A 20,866-nucleotide genomic window follows, 5' to 3' on the forward strand; every position below is an offset into this window, starting at 1 on the left:
GAATTTAGAACTAAATATAAGGTTTATTTAATGTTACAAATAATTGCATTGAATGTGTGATGTGCCTGCACCTTGGTATTAATGCACACATTACTGCTGGAACTTGTTACACACATAAAATGACGGAAGTTTAATAATTGCTGCATTTGTGTCTGTCTTTATTGATATACTAGTTTACTGTTGGTTTAAGTGTAAAAACACAACACCCATGACTGTAATATCCCCCTGTAAACTTACCTTTTTAATATTACTAAAAAGATGTGTTGAAATTACTGTATGTGTTGGTGGTGTATAAAACTCTCCTAAAATAAGACTTCTTTCATTAATGCTTTCCAGACGAATCCAGACGTTCTCACTATGATGTGGTCACCATTCATCTGAAGTAGAAGTGCATTTAAATTCTGCTTTACATAAATGGCAACCGCTCCCTCTTTTCTGTTCTGTCTGTCCTTCCTGAAGAACGTGTATCCCACTATGTTATACCAATCTCCATTTTTGTTATTAAGCCAGGTTTCTGTTATTCCTGTAAAATCGAAATTATGCTCATCTACTTACAATTTAATAATAATTCTTTGCATTCAATAGCACTTTTCTCACTACTCAAAGAGCTTAGCAGTTGCAGGTTAAGGGCCTTGCTCAAGGACCCAACAGAGCAGAGTCCTATTGGCATTTACGGGATTCGAACTGGCAACCTTCCGATTGCCAGTGCGGATCCCTAGCCTCAGAGCCATCACTCCGCCTTATCCACACGCTGCTTTCCACACACATGTTTTATTTTTGATACTTCAAGGCAAGCTATTTTTAATGTGTTACTCGTTTTGTTTTTTGTACTTAAACTTTGGGTTAGAGTTTACGTTGCTATGTATTTTTATTTTTACACTGTTTTTCATCCCTTAATGTTCTCCATTGTATATAAAGTTAACCCAGTTAATATTCGGGTAGTTAAAGTCCCAAATGATTATAATATCAGTATTATTAAAAAGGTGCGCATTAAAAATTAAGATTTCTTGACTTAAAACTCCAAAATCAGTAAAGGTACCTAGGGACAGTAGTAGAACAACAGACAAGGCTGCACAATGTCCATCTTCTGACTGGACGTCTCAACGAATAACTAAAGAAATTTAGCATTACTGTCCAATTGGAAATACAAACATAGCCACAGTGTTTTAACTCTTTGTGTATCAATAACCACAATGCTTATCTAGACTTTACATTTGCTGTTGCTATGTCATATAGTAATGCAATAGTCAAAAACGACAGATATCATAGCACAGGTATGAAGCACTTCTCAAAGGTGGAGCCCAGTGGCTATGGCAGTCTATGTGTGTTTCTGGATTGTTTCACTGTCACAGTGCTCATTATAATTAATTATTAAGCTTCAGTTCCCTTGTGCTACTGAGTTCCAGATAGATAACAGCAATTTTAACTTTTTATTTCCTTTCATTGTCAAGTCTTTTGTCCAGTATCTTTTGCTCTCTCCTTGAAACCCCAGCAGTAGTTTAAAACACACGGACTGGAGGAAATAGGGGCGGGTGCTTTGGGAAGAAGCGCTGTGGATGGAGCCTTTGCTGTGCTGGATTTTGCCACTACTCACTACACATTTTTTAAAGGGGTTGTCCCCAGACGTGTATTCTTGTTTGAGAATCACATCTGGCCCTGCAAGACATGCATTTTCCAATTAAAAAAAAAAAAGACATAAACTATGTATGTAACCAGGGTAGATTTAAGGAGAAAGAGGAAAAAGTGTGGTTGCGAGTAGTAACCCTAAACAGAGCAGGGGCATAAAGCCTATCCTAATACCAGACAGTGGTCCCTCATTGGTCCATCCTCAGGCTGTGTCAGGTAGATACAGGGATGGGATTGGAGGAAAAAGGGAGGACATGGAAGTGAAGAGAGGAGAGGGAGGACACGTGGAGTAGAGCTGAACGCCGTAAGAGCAAAAAAATGGATAACTTTAGCAGAACGCTGAAGTGAGACAGACATATACAAGATGACAGCTTTAGCAAAACGCTAAACTGATAGAAGAGAAGTGGCAGCATAACGCTGATGAGGACGATAAAACAATAATATATTGAAATGTAGAAAAACATAAAAAAAAAGAAATGTATGGTAAAATGCTGGTGCACAGAGAGAGAGAGAGACACAGGGAGAAAAACGAAGTTGTTAAATGATTTAGGGGGACAAAAGTGAATACAAATCCCAAACAGGCAATATGAGATAGAAGGTGTCCAGGAAGCAAAGATAGTCAGGAGAGGAGGAGAACTGGAGTAGGGGTGGACGAAGTGTGTGGGAAATAAATGAGGACAAAGTCGGTAGGATACGAGTGCAACCCGCTGGTGAGTTTTTTCTGATAAAAGACAGGGTTTAGACGAAAGGCCAAAGGAGGGACACAAGGAGGAAGACTTCATCCACCCAAGGTGTGTGTGTGTTTTCTTTATTTGTTTGATGTATGCAGCTTGAGGTAAAGCTCAAGTGAAGGGGCCAGTGCTGTTTTGTTTGTTGGCCACTACGCACCCAACGGAGTGACTAATTACTACAAGCGGGTATACAGTAGGTACTAACGGTGAGCTCACAAGTATTTTTGAAAGGACAATATATGTTTTTTTTTTATTTTGTGTTGTACACAGTTATAATATGCAAATGTTTGGTTTCAAGTAAAGAGAAAGTTCTTTTCTTTAAACTGTGTGTAAGTTGTGATTTATTATGAGCTAAGTGGTTGGAGGTGATCAATATTGAAAATTTAATTATTTGGTGGCAACACCATACTAAAGAACTCAGAACCTTGTACACTGCTTAAGAAGGAAAAGGCATGCAAGGGGGATTACATATATTTTATAACATTTTATAAGCATGTAACAGGCAAGAGTTCAAACCACAGGATGACAAATAAAGTTCTGGAAAATCAACCAAAGCGCTGGGCAAAAATTAATTTCCAAAAGCAGGAAATTCCAAATTGCTCGATGATGGTTTCCTTATTGTGCCATAACAGTCTAGGAATGCTCAACTATCTTTGTGACGTCTACTTCTAGGATCTCTGTTCCTCAGTTTGTTTGTTAGGCTCTGTCTATCTCTATGCTTAGAAATGGAATTGGGTGTGAAAATGGAGCTTAGTTCATGAATTAATGTTGTCTAAAATTGGATGGGAACAATCAGATGGCTCACCGAGTGTCACATTTCTTAACTAATCCAATGCTTCATGAAAGCATCACTCAAAATAGGAGGTGGGTGATTTTGAACTGCAAAGATCAGAGGTGCTCTTGTTAACCTGGTCCAACAGACAGCAAGGTTCTAATTATAATAAACTGTCCACAATTGTACCCTATTGTTATAACAAGAGATAATAATTAACACAAAGGGATTGTGTACCTTGAGTAACCCCATTTAATAGCCTGTGGAAAACAGACTGTGTGAGAGGATCAGCCCGGACACAACCAGACAGACACCGGCAGTTCTACAAAACACACACGCTTATTAAACAAATCCTGCACACACACAGTGCTCCAGCAGCAAGCACCCTTCTTTCCTGGGCCTCTCAATGGTCCCCCTTGGGCCGCCTTTCCTCCTCACTCCCGAGCGTTGCCTTCTTCCACCTGACTCTGACTCTCCGACTGTAGGAAAGCGGCCCCTTTTATATTCACGCGGATGTGCTCCAGATGCTCACTGACGTCCTTCCGGTGGCACTCCCTGGTGTGGAGGAAGTGTTGGTTTCCAGGGCTCTAGGATCCTCTGGGCTCCCCCTGGCAGTGGCCACGGGCTCCAATAGGATTGAGCTTCCAACCTTTGCTCCTATGGCCCCCATGCTAACCAGGGCGGCTGCCCTCTCGTGGTCCGGGGGAGGTATAGTCCCTCTCCTGGTCCTTCCAGGCGTCGCGGCTGGGAATGACGTCCAGCCGCCTGCCACAACTGACATGGAAAAACATTACAAAAAAAAAAAATCAGTGTGGAGTCTACTAGTGCTCCATCCTTTGAACTTTTCTGATGAATGTAAAGAAGTTATGACTATAGTGTTCTAATTTTCGAGAAATAGTGTGTTTCTTTTTTCTGTCATTATACAGTATATCTGAAATTCCACTTAGCTTTGAAGAGCAATGCATATATTCATATAATTAATTTCAAAATCAAAACATCCTTTAAATTCTGCCCCCATAATGAAAGGTTTTCTTGAAAACAAAATGCTATTCATTGTCAATCACTGTTTGGCGTCTCCTCTAAAAGGCACTGGTGTCAGCCATCTGCCACACATTCAGCAGATTACATTAAAGGCTGCAAGAGTGCAAAGTGAAAAAAGGGAGAAAATGTGCACATGGCCTAAACGGTGCTTTCAGGAAATTAGTTAACTGTTTTTGAAAGTTGGAGCATTTTTGGTTTATTTACTTGATCAAAGATACAGAATAATATTTTTGGTTTTCAACAGTTTTGTCACAAGTGATAATAAAATTAAATTATATATGTATAGTCTTCTTCCTCTTCATCTCTTCCAACTTCTATGTGGTGTCAATGTGCCTGATGAACCTTCTCCAATCAGCTTGGTCCTGCACCTTCTACACAGTAAAATCCTTTCCATTCAAATCTTCTTTAACTTTATCCATCCACCTCCGTTTCAGCCTCCTTCACTTTCTATTCCCCTGTACTTCCATTCTCATCACTCTTTTGCCCCCATATTCATTGTCTCTCCTCATTACAAGTCCATACCCCCTCCTCTACTTTCTTAGACATCTCTCCCACTTTTGTTGTACCTCTGATTGTCTCATTTCTTATCCTGTCTTTTTATGTAACTTCACACATCCATCTCTACATTCTCATTTGTGCCACATCTAACTTCTTCTCCTTCTGTGCTCCCTTTACTGCCCATGCCTCATACAGTGCATCTGGAAAGTATTCCCAGCGCATCACTTTTTCCACATTTTGTTATGTTACAGCCTTATTCCAAAATGGATTAAATTCATTTTTTTCCTCAGAATTCTACACACAACACCCCATAATGACAACGTGAAAAAAGTTTACTTGAGGTTTTTGCAAATTTATCTATACTAATAAAAGGCAAAGCCCTCACTGACTCACTGACTGACTGACTGACTGACTGACTCATCACTAATTCTCCAACTTCCCGTGTAGGTGGAAGGCTGGAATTTGGCAGGCTCATTCCTTACAGCTTACTTACAAAAGTTAGGCAGGTTTCATTTCGAAATTCAAAGCGTAACGGTCATAACTGGAACCTCTTTTTCGTCCATATACTGTTATGGACTGCAGCTCGCTGGCCGTGGGAGGCGGAGTTGGGAATCGCGTCATCACGCCTCCCACGTAATCACGTGAACTGACTGTGAACGCATAAAATTCTAGAGAAGGCATTCATTACACAGCTTAATGATCACCTCAATAAACATGCCATTTTTGATAAGTTTCAGTCAGGTTTCAGAACAACTCACAGTACAGAAACTGCACTCGTTAAAGTAGTAAATGACTTGCGGGTAAATGCAGACAGAGGCCATTAATCTGTTCTCATCTTCTTAGATCTGAGTGCCGCATTTGATACCATTGATCACAATATTCTTAGAAATCACCTTAGTCAATGAGTGGGCCTCTCTGGCAGTGTCCTAAATTGGTTTGAATCCTACCTGGCAGGTAGGAAATTCTTTGTTAGTTGTGGTAAGTGTTCCACAAGGCTGTATCCTGTGTCCATTGCTCTTTTCGATTTACATGCTTCCGTTAGCTCAGATTATCTCGGGGAATAATGTGAGCTACCACAGCTATGCTGATGACACACAACTGTATTTATCAATAGTGCCTGACGACCCCGACACTCTTGATTCACTGATCCCCAATGTCTCACTTATGTTTCTGAATGGATAAGTAGTAATTTTCTCACAATAAATAAAGAGAAAACAAAAATTTTACTGATTGGCAATAATGGATATAACGAGGGCATTAGAAATAAACTAGATGCATTAGGATTAAAAGTCAAGACGGAGGTAAAGAAATATAGCAAAAGTTGGACCTCTTACTATATATCATTGAAAGATGCTAAGAAATGAGTTCACGCTTTTGTTTTCAGTCGACTAGATCACTGTAACGCACTCCTCTCAGGACCACCCAAAAAAAGACATCAATCGATTGTAATGAGCGCACAATGGAGCTGCTAGAATCTTAACTAGGAAAAGAAAATCTGAGCACATCACCCCAGTGTTGATGTCACTACATTGGTTACCTGTGTCATTTAGAATTGACTTTAAAATACTGCTTATGGTTTACAAAGCCTTAAATAATCTGCTCCATCTTATATTTCTGACACATTATTTGCAATTTTGCCTAAGGCAGCAACAATGCTTGAGCTGATTCTGGCCAAATCATTGCCTCCAAGAATATTCACCTTCCGACAGCTTCCCCTTCCCCTAGTGGCACCCATGGAACCCAACAGGGGAGCCTTATGGAACCACAACTCCTATGCCACCCTACGGATGTCCAGATAGGGGATCACCAAGAGGGATGCTGCCACCTAGTGAACAGGAGAACAACATGAATATGGGAGGGAATCTGCCTCTCCAGTAGGGGGCACTTGATCAATGGGAATGTGTTCTTTTTTAGAAATGTGGGAGATACTTGAACCTGCATAAATCCTTCAGTAGTCATGGTGGAAATAATCAGACAAGAAAAATATGATACACGAGGAAATACATTCACCGGCCACTTTATTAGGTACACCTGTTCAACTGCCTGTTAATGCAAATGTCTAATCAGCCAATGACATGGCAGCAGCTCAATGCATTTTGGCCTTGTCAAGACAGTCTGCTGAAGTTCAAACCGAGCATCACAATGAGGAAGAAAGGTAATTGAAGTGACTTTGAATGTGGCATGGGTGTTGGTACCAGATGGGGTTTTCTGAGTATTTCAGAAACTGTTGATCTACTGGGATTTTTATGCACAACCACCTCTAGGGTTTACAGAGAAAGGTCCAAAAAAGACAAAATAAAATAATGAATACATATATATTTAACTTGCTTTAAAATGCAGCTTTCACTCCCAATATACATTGCAGTGTAATCATTTATTTATACATACAAAACCAGGCCGAAGAGAAGCCATTGGAAAAGTTCAATAATCATTCAGGTCTTTAGTGGGGGATGCTGATGACCGTAGTGTAGTGACCCCGGCTGAATGATGGTCAACTCTCAGACTGATGGTTTATGAATGTTATATGATGTTATATGAATATTATCGTTTCAGTAACCTTGTTTCATAAACACACCGTAAGAGCTATAAAAGGCAAAGTACAAATAAAAAGCATGTAAATAACTTAACATAAACATTCGTAACCTTTGTTTTACATATAACAGAGAAATTAATACCTTGTTCACTTTTCAGCGAGGTGCTTGTTTGTTAACTCCATATGTCGCCATTTTCCTTTCCTATTCCCAGCAAACTGCGCAATTAATTATGCAAACCAGGACACCCAATAACTTATCAAAATAAAAGTCATGCAAACGCTGCGATTCAAGCCCTGCTGAAGTATCATGTGTCCTTTACACGTAGTCCCGGTTTGATGTTCATGTTGCAGATGGTTTCTGACTTTTAGAAGGTCCCTGACCGTTATAAATAGCCACACATTTCACATATTCAGTCAGATATTTATGAAAATTAACAGGTATGGGTAACTACCATCTGAATATGTTATAGATGAACTGTGCTCTTCTAAGAACCAATATAGCATCTTTTTCCCTATCAGTGCACAGTACACCTGCCCTGATCACTCATGCGCCTCTGCTTGAAAATGATGGGTCAGTCCTGGGTTGATGAGTCAGATCTGCTTTAATCAATCAAGGTCCCTGCCTGAAACAACTGTCCTTACTTCAGCCACATATATGCTAACAAAATTAGCACAAATCACTATTATCAAATAGTTATTTTTAAATTATACTTACACTGCCATGGTCCATCCCTTCTTCTGGCCTCCCAACTGGGTAAGGGATTTTCCACTTCCTGCTGCCTGGATGCCCAGTCCCATCACGTCCTCTGTGCCACCAACTCAAGAAGGAAATATAATGTTTCTCTTTGTCACCATCCATTATAATGGCCTCCTGTCTAGATAAGGAAACAGCATCCATCCCAGCCAAGTTGTCAGTCCATTCATGACGAGTCATTTTTTTTTCTAGCTTACCTGTTAATTTTTCTGTAACATTTATCAAGCATGAAGAGTAAGCCACTGACATATTGGTTTCTGATCAGCCCACTTAGATCAAGGCAAACCAATTTGCGAATTAGTTGGCAAACAGCTTGATATAACAGCTTTTTCCTAGTAAAGGGAACATCATCCTCCCATTAGCCTTGTGGGTACCAATTAAACATAGCAGATGGTGCATTACTGTTCAATGAGCATCCTTTAGTCACTAGCTGGGTTTAGCCAACTGCATGTATGAGTGGCAAAACAGAACTGAGAGCACCTGAGTGTTCAATGCAGGTTTTTAAGAACAGACTGCAGAAAATGGCAAAGTGTTCATGAGGAGTGAAGAAAGTGGACGGTGTGAATTAGATGTCAAAAGAATGAGGCAGTGGTGCCTCACGGTGCTCGGACCCCAGTTCTGTTCCCAGCTGTGTTAACTTCTTTGTTGAATATATAAGCTCTGCATGTACGGCATACTGTATGAACAGTTTCATGCAAAACTTTGGTGAAATTTGAAGTAAATTTAGTACATACGACATTTTTGGAAAACTGTTAATATACAGTTATAATTTAAATGTCGAAATGCAAAAAAATAAACCAAGGAGAAGATGAAACCACTATGGGCTGTTTTATTTACTTTTGAATCTATTCATTAACTTTAATAACATCAATTAATTGCCATGTACGTGTGCCAAGTTAAAATGTACATAAATACTGTATATATTTATTTTTAGATAAATTAATTAGACCTGGTTGTTCTGTTGTCAACCTTAATGTATAAATATTTTAATTAAAAAACCTTTTTCTGATAAGAGTCAAGGTTTGTTTTGTACTTTTACGGTTAAATTTTGCTTAACAATACTTGGTTGATTTTGTATTTAGTATTACTTAACATGTATTAGAAAATATCATGGTATTAAGTAAATGTGGTATATCTTAGTTGATTAATCTGTGGAAAGCATCTTGAGATGCATGGAAATGTAGGAAGGTGCTATTAACAGTAATATGAAAAAGTTTGGGAACCCCTCTTAATTCTTTGAATTTTTGTTTCTCATTGGCTGAGCTTTCAAAGTAGCAACTTCCTTGTAATATATGACATGACTTATGGAAACAACAGTATTACAGCAGTGACATAAAGTTTATTGGATTAACAGTAATATGCAATATGCATCATAACAAAATTAGACAGGTGCATAAATTTGGGCACCCCGACATAGATGTGACATCAATACTTAGTTGAGCCTCCTTTTGCCAATCTAACAGCCTCTAGATGCTGTCGTCCTATAGCCTTTGATGAGTGTCTGGATTCTGGATGGAGGTATTGTTGACCATTCTTCATACAAAATCTCTCCAGTTCAGTTCAATTTGATGGCTGCTGAGCATGGACAGCCTGCTTCAAATCATCCCATAGATTTTCGATGAAATTAAACTCAGGGAACTGTGACGGCCATTCCAGAACATTGTACTTCTCCCTCTGCATGAATGCCTTTGTAGATTTTGAGCTGTGTTTTGGGTCATTGTCTTGTTGGAATATCCAACCCCTGCGTAACTTCAACTTTGTGACTGATGCTTGAACATTATCCTGAAGAATTTGTTGATACTGGGTTGAATTCATCTGACCCTCAACTTTAGCAAGGGCCCCAGTCCCTGAACTAGCCAAACAGCCACACAGCATGATGGAACCTCTACCAAATTTGACAGTAGGTAGCAGGTGTTTTTCTTGGAATGTGGTGTTCTTCTTCCACCATGCAAAGCACTTTTTGTTCTGACCAAATAACTCAATTTTTGTCTCATCAGTCCAAAGCACTTTGTTCCAAAATGAATCTGGCTTGTCTAAATGAGCATTGGCATACAACAAGCGACTCTGTTTGTGGTGCGAGTGCAGAAAGGGCTTCTTTCTCATCACCCCGTTATATCGATGTTCTTTGTGCAAATTGTGCTGAATTGTAGAATGATGTACAGATACACCATCTGCAGCAAGATGTTCTTGCAGGTCTTTGGAGGTGATCTGTGGGTTGTCTGTAACCATTTTCACAATCCTGCCCATATACCACTCCTGTATTTTTCTTGGCCTGCCAGACCTGCTGGGTTTAACAGCAACTGTGCCTGTGGCCTTCCATTTCCTGATTCCATTCCTTACAGTTGAAACTGACAGTTTAAACCTCTGAGATAGCTTTTTGTAGCCTTCCCCTAAACCATGAGACTGAACAATCTTTGTTTTCAGATCTTTGGAGAGTTGCTTTGAGGATCCCATGCTGTCACTCTTCAGAGGAGAGTCAAAGGGAAGGAAGCACAACTTGCAACTGACCACCTTAAATACCTTTATCATGATTAGACACACCTGTCTATGAAGGCTTAACGAGCTCATCCAACCAATTTGGTGTTACAAGTAATCAGCATTGAGCAGTGACAGGCATTCAGATCAGCAAAATGACAAGAGGACCCACATTTTTGCACAGCCAGTTTTTCACATTTGATTTAATTTCATACAACTAAATACTGCGTCACTAAAAATCTTTGTTCGCAAAACACTGCAGTACTCAGATATTCCTAGGAAATGAAAGACATGCCACTGTTATCTTTTTTGTTGAAAGTAAAGTCAATTATTATGCAGACTGAGAGGGGTTCCCAAACTTTTTCATATGACTGTAAATAAAGTCAGTCAGTCAGTCATTGTCCAACCAACTATATCCTAACTACAGGGTCACGGGGGTCAGCTAGAGCCAATCCCAGCCAGCACAGAGTGCAAGGCAGGAATAAATCCCAGGTAGGGTGCCAGCTTACCACAGGGCACACAGACACACACACACCAAGCACACACTAGGGACAACTTAGAATCAGCAATGCACATAACCTGCATGTCTTTGGACTGTGGGAGGAAACCCACGCAGACACGAAGAGAACATGCAGACTCCACGCAGGGAGGATCCAGGAAGCGAATCCAGGTCTCATTACTACAAGGCAGCAGCACTACCACTGCACCACTGTGTATAAATAAAGCTATGATTATTAATATTATTATTATTGTTATTATTTGCTAAAGTTTGGGCACCTATTAAGTCATTACTTAGTAACACCCCCTTTCATAAAAATCACAGCTGCAAGCGTTTTATTGTGGCCAGCTATAAGTCTTTGAATTTTTGTCTTGGAGATTGCTCCCAATTCTTGCTTGAAGATCACTTTCCACTCTAAGATAATCATGGGAGGTCACAGCATGTTTAATTCTTTTATTCATACCTTACAGCACTCGTGCGGTCATACGATAAGATTAGGGATTAAATTAGATTTAATTAGATTACAGATCTTTATTGTCACATACACTCCGAGAACATAACGCAATTCTTGTGCCACAGTTACGGTGTTGTATACAGTGTGTTCCTTGGGCATTATGGCTTTGTTTTTGAGCCTGACATATATTTTGAATTGTCAACCATATATTCACAGCTATACATGTGTCTTTCTAAACAACGTCTAATCAGTTGAGTTTGCCACAGGTGGATTCCAATCAAGTTCTAGAAACATCTGAAGGAGGATTAAAAGCAAACAGGATGCACCTGACCACAGATTCGAGAGCCACATCAAAGGGTCTGAATACGTCTAGGAATGAGAGACTTCAGTTTTTGATTTGTAATAAATTTGCAAACCTTTCTGAAAACATGTTCTCACTTTGCCGTTATTGAGTGTAGATTGAATGGCAAAAATGTAAATCTATGTAAAATTAAATCTATAACACAATGAAGTGTGCAGAAACTGAAGGGGTTTGAATCCATTGTAAAGTCATTCAATGAAGAAAATATGATTGCATTAAAAGATTGTTATGAGGACGGTGAATTTTAAATACATTTTGTGACATGCAGGCAGGGATCTCATTGTGCTGAGCACCACACCTGACAGTACATGTGGACTTTAAACCTTTAACTTGGATTGCTCAGACTACAAAGGTCTAGGAGATGGCCTTATTCTGCACCCTATTGTAGCAATTCGCTCTTAAGAATGCTGGACCACCTGCCAGTAAATCATTTAGCTTGCTGTTAAATCTTTAAGTACATTCAATTGGTTTTCAAAGCTGGAATCAGAAACAATTGAGTAGGTTTGCTCTGTAACTGAACGTTTAGTCTTTAACTCTATAAGCTTTTCTAAAAGACTATTGATTTGAAACAATTGCACTGTTGAAAATTCTAATAATACTTTTAATTGCTTCCCATATATACTATGGATTTGTGCATAACTAAAATTTACATCAGTATGCATTATTCATGTTTTTAAAAAAGCTGCTGGCTTTGTGATCAAAGTAAACATACGTGCATTGACAGATTCATGAAACTGCTCATCGAAATGTACATCACAGTCTCAATGAGGCCACATTTTATCTTTTTAATGACACAACCTTAATATATTTTCTCTAACATTGCCATCTTCTTCCAATGACTAGTCCCCCACTCCATCCCTACTACATCAACAGCTCACATCAACTGGAATGGCCAGTGACAATTTCACCTCTAACCATCAGTGAGGAATGTCCATAACAGAAGATCAAATATGGAGACAACTGAGGAAACTACACACAGGAGAAGCTGCAGGACCAGACGGAGTCAGTCCTCAAGTTCATAAGATCTGGGCTGACCAACTTTGTGGAGTCCTCTGTCAAAAAATGAAAGTGCCACTTTTTTGTAAAACATTCTGCATTGTTCCTGTTCCAAAGAAGGCAGATAGTTCTCCACCTAATGACTACAGACCATTGGCTCTTACCTCTCATGTCTTGAAGATTTTTGAGAGGCTGGTCGTGGACTACATGAGTCCCCTTGTGGTAGACCACCTGGATGAACTGTAGTCTGCCTACTAGAGTTTGGAAGACTCAAGGACTTTGTGAGCAACACTGGAGCACCACAAGAAACAGTCCGGTCCTTCTTTTGAAAAATAACAGCAGGTCAGGTCACTTGAAGAAATTCTCAGATGATTCTGCACTTTTGAGTTCCATCCATCCATCCATTCTCTTCCGCTTATCCAAGGTCGGGTCGCGGAGGCAGCAGCTTAAGCAGAGATGCCCAGACTTCCCTCTCCCCGGCCACTTCGTCTAGCTCTTCCGGGGGAATCCCAAGGCGTTCCCAGGCCAGACATAGTCTCTCCAGCGTGTCCTGGGTCTTCCCCTGGGCCTCCTCCTGGTTAGACGTGCCCGGAACACCTCACCAGGGAGGCATCCAGGAGGCATCCTGATCAGATGCCCGAGCCACCTCATCTGACTCCTCTCGATGCGGAGGAGCAGCGGCACTTTTGAGTTTGTATTGGTAAATGGTAATGAGACAAAGAAGAGGAGTCAGGAGGAGAATTTTGTTTCTTGGTGCTACGAGTATTGTCTGCAACTTAACATCAGCAAAACCAAAAAAGTGTTTGTTGACTTTTGCCGCACCAAGAAGCCCCTACACCTGGGACCTCATGTATAAACGGCACGATTGTGCAAAAATGTTGCGCATGCCTGTTTCCACGCTCACATCAATACAATACAATACAATACAATACAATACAATACAATTTATTTTTGTATAGCCCAAAATCACACAAGAAGTGCCGCAATGAGCTTTAACAGGCCCTGCCTCTTGACAGCCCCCAAGCCTTGACTCTCTAAGAAGACAAGGAGAAACTCCCAAAAAAAATGGAAGAAACCTCTGGAAAGGCAGTTCAAAGAAAGACCCCTTTCCAGGTAGGTTGGGTGTGCAGTACGTGTCAAAAAGAACAATACAGCATAAAAATAAAAATTGTCCAAGTACGGAGTAGAATTTAACAGTAGAAGATATCACATAATATGATTTGGATTTGTTTAGGGTCCTGGAGACCTCAGCCATCAAGCTGCCTCCCCCACATCACAATGTATAAAAACTAAACTTGGCGTAAAGCCACACACATTCTTACGCCAGCATCCAACCCCGCGTATTTATGTTTCCGCTCGGTTTTGCAAACTCATAGCACCCAGAATCAAAGCAGTGCTACTGTCTCTGTGTGGTTTCCCTTTCTTTTTTAGATTCACATCAGTGATGAAGGCTTTATCAAACACACTGAAATTAACCGCATATTGTTTATTAATTTAAGGCACCTAATTGTAATCAACCAATAACAGTATAATGGTCCACAGAATGGACAAACTATTCCAAATACCACAGCTGCTTTAGAGTTGTTACTCTCAGTGCACCACTCAGAGAATTTTAACCCACTGTATCTGAGTGTGGAATCACAGCTCTACAACAGCTGATTGGAAAACTCTACAGCGGGTTGTGTCGAGAGTGTAGTGGATTATCGGGTACAGCTTCCAGCCCTGAAGGATATTTATATCACATGCTGCCTCACGAAAGCCATGAGCATCTGCATGGATTCCTCTCAGCTTTTCTGCAGTCTATTTGCACTTCTCCAATCTGGCAAACGCTGCATAGCATCTCTCTGCAAGGACCTCGAGGCTCAGGAACAGCTTCATCCCAAGAGCTATAAACACCCTCAGTCAGTCCATTAAGTGCTCCCGGTGCTTATAACTTTAATTACCTCACTGTAAACTTGCACTACAGCTTTAATATAGCACAACCTGAGCAATTTCCTGAACTATTTGCACTATTTGCACAATATAGTATGTACATTTATTTTGCACTTTTGCTTTTCATACTGTATATTTTCATTGTTTTTTATTGTATTATTATTATTTTATCATTTTATAGGAAAAAATACATTTATGGAGGATTTACATATTGAATCTCATTATACCATACAATGACAATAAAGGAATTCAATTCAATTCAATGGAAGAGAGTGTGTGTTTACAGATGATGGTGACTGGCTTGGATTTAGATTCCCAAGAGCTATCCTCTTGGAGCTGTGTGCTGTTAAAATGCTAGGGTGTATACTTGATATCATTTTTATGATGAAATCCATTCAAGTATGCATATTACATTATACAGATAAATTCTTAACTTCATGTAAATAATGTATACTGATAATAATTAAACATATGGGGGTGTGATGGCGCAGCGGTAGCGATGAGCTGGCACCTCATCCAGGGATTGTTCCTGCCTTGCACTTGATGCTTGCTGGGACTGCCGCTACCCTGGATGGATAGATGGATGGAATAATTAAACACATATCACAAAGATTTTTCAGTTCCTTAAAAGTTTTGGAGGATCGGTGTTGGAAGCTTGACATTTATCACAGAGCATATATTGTGGCAATTGGTTTGGTGGAGAAAGAAAACAGAAGGACAGGAATTGGGAGTTAGTATGTTTGACAGAGCCAGTACTGCTGCAACAAATTATTTAATTGAGGGTCGCGCATGTCGCAGCAAGCATCTTGCGGGAGACAGGAACAATCTCTGGACATGGCGCTGGTTCGTCACTATCACTGCGCCACCATGTTCCCATGTTTAATAACATGCTTTAACTCCTATCATCATGAAAATTATATCATACTATTCTAAAATGTTCAGAGAGCTGTAATATCATGAAAGTAATATATTCTGTGTGAAGATCAGTACCTGTGTGCTTTTGTCGGCATAAGGGAAAGCACTTTTAAGAAGCAAGTAGTGATTCACACTCAGAGAATCCATAGAGTACAAATCATTTAATGTGCTACTTTAATTACGATGGGATTTGAGAAACTGTAGTAAATTAAACCTTAAACCGCCACAAACGTTGGGGGTTAATGCACCCTCTGGACACCCAATACTTTTTTGCTGCACTTTTTAAGTAAATGTCACAATTCACAAAGAAAATGTGAACTTTTAATGGAACACTTTTTTTTCATGCAAAGAGCATCACAATTACTGCAGCACTGATCATTTTACACACTGCCAATGAACTGTAAAAACTTTTCAAAAGAACTACCATGACAATCTCTTATTATATGTACAAGGTGCAACTGACGCCATTGATGAAATTCAGTAAATCACTGAGCCAACTGCATTTGAACTGGCTGCACACAAGCACACAGAGAACAATGCTGATGCTTGTAGGCTAGTCTAGTGCAGCAGCTCAATCCCAGGGACAGTGATGCTGATTCACTAGGGGGCGCCAGTGGTCATGAGCTGGCTGCTAAATGAATGGATGGCACGGACTGATCAGCTCCGGAGTGCTGGCAAATTGCTCTGTGAAGCAACTATAGCCGGTTGTGGCGTTCAGTGAATGTACGTCGCTGAATATACTCGTCTCCTGAGTGCTGGCAATTTGCACTGGGAAATAACTTTAGCTGTTTGCGGCATTCAACAAATGTACTTTGCTGTATATACTCTGACCTGGCATGCTGAGAAATTGCACTGGGAACCAACAATAGCCAGTTCTGGCGGTTTAAGGGTTACGCATCAGTGTAATGGGCTATAAATCAGTGTTTTAAAGAAAAGGCAGAATTTCTGGAAAATTCTGGTACAGGTTATTGTTGATGGCTATCTACAGGACATAAATATTTACCTGTCTTGCTAAAGAGTCACCTGCTTTGAATAGTCAGACTGCTTTGATTTAGTATCTCATCTACCCAAAATGTGGGGATACAGAACTGTCTGCTTCCTTGGAAAATTAACGAGTTCTGTGGACATTGGTTTCTAATCAAGTACTCAAATTAAATGTGTTTACACTATTTGTAATGCAGAGGAAATTGGCTTGTAGTCATAGTTTCACTGATTGCCATGTTGATCTATGCATAAATTGAAGCATTTATATATTTCTGGGTAAAGGAGAATAAAAAAGAACAGAGAAGTATGGTCTGAGACTCGGGACTGCTGCCTGTTTCATTTATGCTTTTTCACCATATCGCTGTGGCTACACCATGTAGAAACAGTGGCTTGTACCTGGCTCAGGTTCCCCTAGGCCTGAGGTTGGTAACACTTCAATTTTAAGATGAAGTTTATGATGTTCTACTTTAATGACAAAATAAACTACGAGATTAAAATGGAAATTTCGAGATTAAAGTCTATGTTTCACCCTTTTTTTCTTCACTGTATCTCTATTTTTTTTTCTTTTTCTGTACCTTAAGACACTTCCGTATGACACTCGGACGGTAGACTACAATTAACCTTTTCACTGCAACTTTGACATATGACTAGTTCTTTTTTTATTTCGGGCACTGTGTGACTTTCTGAACTACGCCACTCTGTATCATTCAATGAACTTCTTTTTGTTGTTTATACCACTGCTTGAGCCAACAAATAGTACGTTTTTCCTTGCCTCCACTTCGCATTTGCTGAAATTCTTCTTTTTTCCCCATGCTTTTGCCATTGTCTTTTCACAAAATGCTGAACTTAAAGGGATATTTGTATTGATTTGCATATTAAAATATGCAAAAATCTGGGAGAAGTTGGGGTGGGATGGCAGGTGCATGTACGTGCATTACTTTTCACGTTGACTGGGATTCATGGAGCAGAAGTGCGTGGAAGTTGGCTTATGCACGGTTTCGTGCATCTGAATTTATTTGTGCATACGCACATTTCCACTTTTTTTTCCATGCGCCATATTTTAGTGTGAATCCTACGCATTTTGTTATGCATGAGGCCCCTCATGATTGCTTTGATTTCAGACTATTTAATCTTAGCAAAACGTTTCCCTCTACAATTTCCAAATCACTCAGTATATCCTTAGTAGTCCCTGTTACTGACTGGAGTTTATCTAGGTACTTCCACACATGTGAAGGCCTTGCAAAAATGTGAATTTAGACCGTGTGTGTGTGTTCACCTTGCAGTGGACTGGCACCGTGTCCAGGTTTTGTTTCAGCTTTGCGCCCTATGCTGACTGGGTGAGGCTCCCCACATCCCTGGTCTGGATTAGGCAGGTTAGAAAATGACATGATTTATGATATGAGATAATACATCCAAAAACGAAGTTGTTAAGAATGGGTAAAAATCAGACATATCTCTTTTTTGACTGATATAATTTTTATGTTTATTTTTTGTGAGTTAACCTTTAATTTTGCTAATGAATGCTATCACATAAGAGGTACCCTCACAGAGAGAACCTAGTCTGGCCATTGTTCTGATAGTGTTCTCCTTTAGCACAACACGATAAGCTGATGCTTACAGACCCCCAAGGCCTCAACTTCACTGACATCTTCTCTTTGTGAGGTGGGAATCTGAAGGATTTCTCACTGCTCACAGCGTCAATACTGCTGGACCCCCAGTAAGTAGGTTTGTGAACCCATTACACCTTACTCTTTAGTATGATTGCATTTGTTTTTTCTGTCAACAGCCTCCTGATAATACCAAGGCATCCAAAATGACTTCAGCTCTGACCTGGCAAGGTTCATAGAAATCAGTATTAGACCACAGATGGTGTGCCTAGTAAGGTAGATTCCTGCCATAAAATCCTGCTATCTCCCATGCTAACTATTCCATTGTTGTTGCTTAAAATATGTAATGACTTGTTTTAAAAAACAGCAACAGGTTTCTTCCATCCAAATCCTTGAAAGTGAAAAAAGGCAAAAAAACGAATGCATGCCACCCACTTCACAGATGTGCATAACAGCAGTGCTGCCACTTTTTTTCTGCCTCAACTTGGGAGTTTAGTTCTTTAGAAATTTCATTGCTTCAGATTGCCTCAGGTGGGCAGTGGTAGTGCTGCTACTTTACAGTAAGGAGATTGTGGGTTCGCTTCATTGGTCCTCCCTGTGTGGACAGTGCTTTGAGTAGTGAGAAAAGCGCTATATAAATGTAAAGAATTATTATTAGATGTGTGTCACAAAACCTTTTATGACTTTAGATGCAGTGCCTATAAAAAGACTTCACCCCCATGCACGTTATTAACAATTTAAATCACAGAAGATTTAATTTGGCTCTTTTGACACTGATCAACAGAAAAAAGATCTTTAAGGTCAAAGTGAAAACTATTCTCTGCAAAGTGGTCTAAATTTATTACAAATATAAAACACAAAGCAATTGATCGCTTAAGTATTTTACCCTCCACCCACACAAGTCTTCCAGGGCTTGCTGCAGAGAAGCATCTGCACAGACTGATGCCACCACCACCACTACCACCATGCTTCACAGTGATAATGTGCAGTGTTTGGTTACACCAAACATGGCATTCTGTACAGACTGATGCCACCACCACCACTACCACCATGCTTCACAGTGATAATGTGCAGTGTTTGGTTACACCAAACATGGCATTTAGTGTGATGACTACAAAACCGTACTTTTAGTCTAATCAGACCATAGAACTTTCTTCCAACTGACATCAGAGCAAGGTCTAACCGAGATGTAATGTGTGCTTTTTCACTTTGCCAATGGTGATGCACCTGAACAACAATTGTTATCTGCAGAGCCTCTCCAATCTGAGCCACTGTAGCCTGTAGCTCCTTCAGAGTTCTCAGAGGTGTCTTGATGGCCTTGATGGCACTTCAGCTCACTCATCATCTTCAGTTTTCACGAATGGCCTGCTCTAACAGATTTCCAGCTGTGCCACACTCTTTCTATTTCTTAATGATTACTTTAACTGGATATCACAGTATCCATTCCCTGACTTATGATTTTCACTGAGTTGCTTGAAGCTTTCTTTTGTCTTCATACTGTAGATTAGCCCACCATGCTGACACACCACATGTTGGCCCTTCCACATTCAGATGCATTTAGACTACAATGAACTGAAATCCAGACTGGTGACCTCCAATCAAATAATTTCAGGACTTCTAAAAGCAATGGGCTGCACCAGAGATAATTTAGTGGTGTCATATTAAAGGGGTAATAATTTTGTGTTTTATATTTGTAATTGCATAAGATCATCCTGCAGATGTCTGCTTTCAGGTTGACATTAAAGAGACTTTTTCTGCTCATAGTCACCCATCACAAGTTGGCCCTTCCACATTCAGGTGCATTTCTATATATATAAAATCCAATGTCTGTCTGTCTGTCTCTCTGTTTGCTTTTCACGAGAAAACTACTTAATGGATTTAGATCAGGTTTTTTTCTAGAATTTGCTTGAACATTCCGGTTGATTTTGCAACTTTTCTCATCGCGCCAAGTATCATAGTTTTCCTGCCGTACCATTTTATTTGCACGAATCCGAGAGATATGCAGTGGGCCGAGGGGGGCGGGGCCCTCCTCACTCACACGCCAGCCTCGGGGCATGTTCCTTACTTCCGCTTAGCAAGTAAACGAGAGAACTACTTCACGGATTTAGATTGGGTTTTTTTCTAAAACTTGCTTGGATATTCTGGTTGATTTTGCAACTTCTCTTTCATGATAAGTATCATAGTTCACTTGCAAGAGCGATATATTTCATCATAGACAAAGGCAGCAGGCCGAGGTGAGAGAGAAGCATGACGTCAGGAGTGGGGAGCCGGGCAGGGCCCTCCTCACTGTCCTGTTTCAATACTACGCGGGCGGAGCCACAGGGCACGGCTAGTTTAGACTAAAATCAAGTGAAACCCTGCTTAGGAAAAGGTTAATGCTTATTTAAGAATCAACTTTGTCAGAAATGTTACTCCTAGCATTCCTTAGGAGAAAATGTTTCAGACAAAAAGGAGATATGAGATACAACTGAGGTTAAAGGAGTCACAATTGAGAATTGGTTTGAATAGCGTGTTATATTTTATGATATTTCTTTCTAATGTTGTTTGTTGTAATCTCTTTCAAGGCTTCATATTGTTTATTTATTGTTGGACTGATGCCGTTATCCAACATGACTTACAACATCTGAAATATGACTGGTTACATTTCTTTTGTATATCCAATTGGAGCACAGGCAGGTGAAGTGACTT

This window comes from Erpetoichthys calabaricus, chromosome 2 (genome assembly GCF_900747795.2).
Source record: "Erpetoichthys calabaricus chromosome 2, fErpCal1.3, whole genome shotgun sequence".
In the NCBI taxonomy this organism is placed as follows: domain Eukaryota; kingdom Metazoa; phylum Chordata; class Cladistia; order Polypteriformes; family Polypteridae; genus Erpetoichthys; species Erpetoichthys calabaricus.